This window comes from Octopus sinensis, unplaced genomic scaffold (assembly GCF_006345805.1).
Source record: "Octopus sinensis unplaced genomic scaffold, ASM634580v1 Contig18327, whole genome shotgun sequence".
NCBI lineage: Eukaryota > Metazoa > Mollusca > Cephalopoda > Octopoda > Octopodidae > Octopus > Octopus sinensis.
Genome location: NW_021835747.1, coordinates 31,398 through 37,231, shown reverse-complemented (window position 1 = coordinate 37,231; position 5,834 = coordinate 31,398). Strand labels below are relative to the sequence as shown.

Genomic DNA, 5,834 nt, shown 5'->3' with positions numbered 1-5,834 from the left:
TAAAATGTATATTTTGAATTATTCGAAGTTTGTTTTAATGAAAAAGAATTCTCTAAATCAGCAATTTTGTTTCAAACTTGGGATTCTCTTTTTAAAGTCACATTGCATACAAGCAAATAATCTTGTTGTTGATATCCTTGATTCTGTGGTCGTTAATATTATAAGTGACCAGTTTTTTCACGATTAGAACAAGTCGGGAGACTAGGAATATGTATCTGATATTAAGTTATATGTTTAGAATACCTTCCTTTGAATATCAAGTCGTGTTTGGAGTTTTTTACTTGTAGAAAACCACTTTTTTGAATCACTCCAAACATCCAAAATGGCTCGTTGTTTGGCTTAAAATAATATTTATACTTACCAATGCAATCTCATTTATCCTATAAATAATTTTTCATAAAAATTACAAACTCTTTTTCTAGTGCAATCTGGTTGGCTCTTGTATTGATACTGTTTGAATAACTGTTGATAAAATCTGCCAAATCCTATTGCACAATAATTTAAGCATAAAAAACACTGTAATCAAGTTGTGTGGACTTGAGGCACTTTATTTTCAAATTTTCGTTGTTTGCCTCTTTGCAAGCTCGCTTAGGTATAAAGTAGGGACCTTACAGTAAAAAGCAGATTATATCGAAGGATGTGTTGCATAGGAAGCAATAGCAAGTCCCCAATTTCTTTTTTATTACCATGAAAGGCTTTCTCACATGACTAAGATAATCTACCAAGTCGATACTTTAATGGCCAAATGGACTTGTTGGTTGTTTTTCCGGTACTCGTGAATGAGTAATTTTGACTGAACTGTGTTCCCGACAAGTTCTCCATACAAATAAAAATACTTGCAGTAGCGAGCGTAAAGTTTTGCGATTTGATTGAACGACTTGGCCTCATCCAAAGACTCAACAAGGCTTCTGTGCAGCATGTAAATTTCCTGAAATTTTTAAGACTTTAAAACCTGAATGTTAGGAAATATTAGTTCAATATCGTTTTCTGGAATTAGTTTGTTCATTGCAGGAATGTAGCCCTAGTAGATTACGATTAATTTTTTAATACATTTACGATTTTTTTGAGATTTTCCAAGTATATATGCTCCACTAGAATGATTTCGTCGAATACATATCTCGTAGAGGATCGATCACTGTTGGAAGGCTGTGACTTTAATGTTTCTTTCTAACTTGTTTAAGGTCGTAAGAGTCGTAAAATATGTTTCCTTTCTTGTCAACGTCTTTCGAATAATTGGAACTTCTTCCCCTCACCAGAGGTGGTCGACTAGTATTAGTCCCTGAATTTACTACCTCGAATCACTAAGAGGAGAAAAGTTTTCATTTTTTGAGATTTCAAAATCAAAGGGACTAAAATGAACAAAATTTTGATACTGGGCTATTTGTCGAGCTGTGTCTGAGCTGGATAATTTTGATAAAGCTCTCAAAACCTTTAAAGATTAGAAAAGCTCTTACTTTGTCCAGATCAAAAGCCATGTCGTCAAAGGAAAGAATATCGCACTGGCCAAAATTGAAGAAATCAATACAAGCAATATTAAACTTGTCAATGTTGGCTCTGATATAGAACTGAGAAATAAATGTGAGTGGACTACTTGTTCTGTGTCCGAAGAAGTATCGTATACTCCTTGGATTAGTCCAGGCTCAATTATATTGACTAAATGACAAATTATTTCTCCATTTTCAATCAAATTGACAAAGTCGTACTGTGATGAAATACTATCTCTAATGGATGGGGAAATGACCCCAATTCTTAGCAACCAGTCACAACATTTTTGAAATATATCTGACTCCATGCCAAATATACAATATTGTGGCGCAATAGTTAATTTATAAGACCAATAGCGTCATCCCACGCAGATGTTGAAAATATTTTATTTTAATCAATAAAAAATGTAAACCATTTTGTGGTGGTAATACCGCAAACATTCGATTAATGGTAATCAATTAGCCTACATATGTTATTATTACTGGCAATTGACAAATTTAAATAGACAATTAAGACTGTATTGAGATGGTCTGCAAGTGGGGAATTCATTTAATTCAATTTTAAAAGCATTTCCTATAATCAATTAAATGATATTAATTTTTATATTATTTTAAAAATCCATCGAATCAAACGACGGGGAACGTCTTCTCGATCTTTAGTAGTTTTACAAAAAAATAGTGAACACGTCTTGGTCTTTATTTAATCGATCAACAACTTTATTTTGACTTTACTATTCACTCATTTGTTTTATATGCTATTTTTTGGATAAAATTAGTTAACAATTTTTAATTCTTTGTTGTTTAAAAAATAGGGCTGTAAGAGTCGAACCTGGGGAAACTTGGATAAAAGAAAATTGGAAACACTATTCCGATTTACAACCAGATAGACTATATTCTTTGCAAGCAGCATCAAAAAGCCTTACTGAAAGACTCGAGGTCATGTCATGAACTTAAAACCGCAAACTTTTGTTGTTGGGCTAATACCTAACAAAATTTATGGAATAAACGAAAAACTCAAAAGCACTGCCCAAACACGATACGGAGAGACTTTGTCACAAAAAATCCACCAATCGAATGTCGTCACGAAAAGGTTACCCACATCGACAAACGGGGTATCAGATCACTCAAACACAATAAACTACTAGACTCAGCACCTATACAATAATCTCGGTAGTACTGCTACTGAGGATGTCGAAAAAACTAGTATTCTAGCTTCGTACTTTAATTCCTTTTTCAACACGCATATTGAAACTAACCACACACAGAAACTTTCGAAATCTGACAAATCGAATCGAAAAATTTTATTGTAGTAAATAAGGAGGAACGAGACAGTACTTAGTGCGAAAAAGATTTAGACAAGACGATTGCGCTGGGGATTCGAGCTCTTCCGAGGTTCGTCCGCTTTTTCTGCCTAGGAGCAGGAACATCTGTTATTTCCAAGGCATTGGTGTCCATTGAGAAGTCCAGAACGAGAACATCGTCCGCGTAGAGGAGTAGGGATGTCCTGGGGTCGGAATATATATTGAGAAAAAGCCCGACTCAGAGATAAAAGAGTAACGATTTGAGAGGAAGCAGCGCAGCCAGAGATAGACTTCCACTGTAGGCTCACAGAGTTGGATCCTTTCCAGTAGGTCTCTGTGCCAGACGGTGTCGAAAGCCTTCGAAATGTTCAGACATACAAGAGATAAAGTTTCTTTAAACTCCATTGCTCTTGAAATGGTGACTGTACCGTTATGAAACAGTCACTGCAGCTACGCCCAGAGCGAAAAACCCCATTGCTGCGGAAGCAGTATTTTCTTCTCTTCGGAGTTGAAGTCGAGGCCCTTGGCCATGATTTTTTCCATGAGCCTTGAGATAGTTTTGGTTAGGCTTATGGGACGGTAGCTGCTAGCGAGATTTACCGGCTTCGCAGGCTTTTTGATCATCCAGACCTCTAAGATTTTCTATTTTCCCGGCACGTGGAACACATGTAAGTCTTCGGAGGCTTCCTTAAACAGCCGCATCGGTATTTTGTCATGGCCCGGTGCGTTGCCTTTTGACGAACGGATGGCCCAGGATCGGGTGATGTTCCGACGACAGTGCGCGCGGCAGTGGCTCCAACTCTCGGCTTTGCGACGTTTCCGGATTGGCCTCCTGGATAATAAAAAATCAACATTAAAAAATCAAATAAGTGTCTTGGAAACTCTGCAAGCCATTAAAAAACTGAACATCGGAAGATCTGCAGAGGAAACCAATATCCCAGCAGAATTTTTAAAACATTCCGCAAAGCAGCTAGCTAAAATAATTACTAATACCTTCAATCGGTCTCTCAAGAAAGACAATTCATTGAATCTGGGAAAACGATGGCCAATACCATTACAAAAACCCGATAAAGCTAAAAGTCTCGTTTGCAATTTTAGACTAATAATTCTACTAACTTTCATGCACAAAACACTATTTCTCATCGCACTACACCAAATAAAAACAGAGTTAAAAGATTCTTATATGCCAAAATATACAAAATCTATCGCAATACTTGGCATTGACATTTATTGTGCGTTTGATTTAATACACCGGAGAAAACTTATTCAAGTTCTGAAAAGTTTTATTCACCTTGATAATCAACAAATAATTTTGAACTATAATTTGGAAGAAAAGCGTTTGTTTTTTTGTTTTCCATCCAAAAAAATACTCGACTTTAAGAAGGTATCCACAACGGTAACATCCCATACGAGGGCTTTCCCGGACGAGTACGGGAATATTGTCATCCCGTCAGGCCTTTTGCCGTCTCCCTGATCGAGTCCGACCGGTACGAATGGCACAAATGTCCCGCCGATTCGAGACCGGCCTTCACGATTTCCTTGAGGGCCTTGTGTCTGTGTTCCCTGCCTGCACTCCTCTTGCAGGAAAGTGGTGGCAGTCCCTTTTCGTCAACATCCTCACCGCATCTGCAGCGGTGTTTTGCGCAAACATCCAGGCCGAGACGGTGAGCGACTCCGATGCGTATGGCAGCATCGTCTAGCCACGTCCCGATACATGAGAGAGGGAGAGCATTCAGCCAGCTGCCAGAGTGAGGGGCGGATGCCGCACGAAGGCATGCCAGGCGGTGTTGGTCAAGAGTTGCCGAGAGCTCAGACACAGGCGCTCGGCATAAAATAGTGTCCCAGACATTTTGGAAGGAGAAATCTCCAGGCCTCTCAGAAAAGGAGCGATCCCAGGTAGTAAGCCAATCCGATAAAGCACCGTCCAGGCAAGATCCGAAAGGTTTGAGTGTTGGACATCAAAAGGGAAGCGTTTGTTGTTCTTTAATTTCAGTTTTGTTGTCAGTGTTTACCACAAAAAATTAATGGTCACTGGATTGGACCATTAAAGTCTATAAAACTATTCAAAAAAGTCGTGTAAATAAATAAAAATTAGATACAATTCGACTCAATAAACGCAATGTTTTCCAGCTTGTTTTCCTCTTGAAACTTTCTTCTCATTTAATCTTGCTTTTAAAAAATTAATTTTCTACATTAATTTAGTATCGAAAAAAATCAAAGGTTCAAATAAAATTAGTTTTTAGTTTTGAATTAATGCGCCTGCTCTTTCACTTTAAACCAAATCCAATCTCTTCGACGTACACACTCACCCATCTCATAGGTTGTATTTTTGAGGGCCTTTATTATTTTTCCGATGACAATTTTGTCGTTTTTTAAAATTAAAAACTTCGAAACTACATTCGTCACTGAAAATTGTCCTCATCTATTCAGTGTTTGACACAATGATGAAATGCTTTGACAAATTATAGCGTTTTTAACTATTTATTTTGCTCATACATATATTTTCTCTTTTTTTTAAATAATTTGGGATGGATCTTTTTCGACTTTTTTGCGGTTATTATACGTAGATCATTCCTTAAGAAATCAGATAATTTTATCGAGCGTTAAAATGCTAAAAATTAAAAATACCACGTTCACACGAATAAAAAGTTTTTTTAAATACCTGTAATTAAAACTTTTATTTCAGATTAATACCAAATTACAAAATAATATCACAAAATTAATTTAGGGTTAGTTTAATGATCCCTTTCGATATTTACAAAGAAAATATTGTTCAAAAATGCTGTTTTTTTAAAAAACGGTTTTTTTGTATATTTGTTTAAATACTTAAATATTGTTTTATAAAAATTCAAGTTAAATAAATTATTACTAAGGAACACTTATTTTATAAAATTAGAAATGTCAAAGTTGACACAAATTAAAGAAAAATTAAATAGTCCAGATTATTCAGAAAATGGTGATTCTAACATTAATTACTACTTAAATAGAAATATTCAATCTAACAGCCCCAAGCGAGTGCTTCGAGAAATATAATCCAAATATATTAAAC

At 36.0% G+C, this 5,834-nt stretch overlaps 1 long non-coding RNA gene across 1 annotated transcript; it reads right to left on the bottom strand.

Annotated features, from left to right (window-relative positions):
• Window positions 1–240: 240 nt before the first annotated feature.
• Window positions 241–584, bottom strand: LOC115231363. The gene is made up of 3 exons (XR_003883523.2): window positions 516–584; window positions 412–485; window positions 241–380 (listed from the first exon to the last, which is right to left on the bottom strand). It is a non-coding gene; the product is annotated as an uncharacterized LOC115231363 (long non-coding RNA).
• Between the last annotated feature and the right edge of the window lie 5,250 nt (window positions 585–5,834).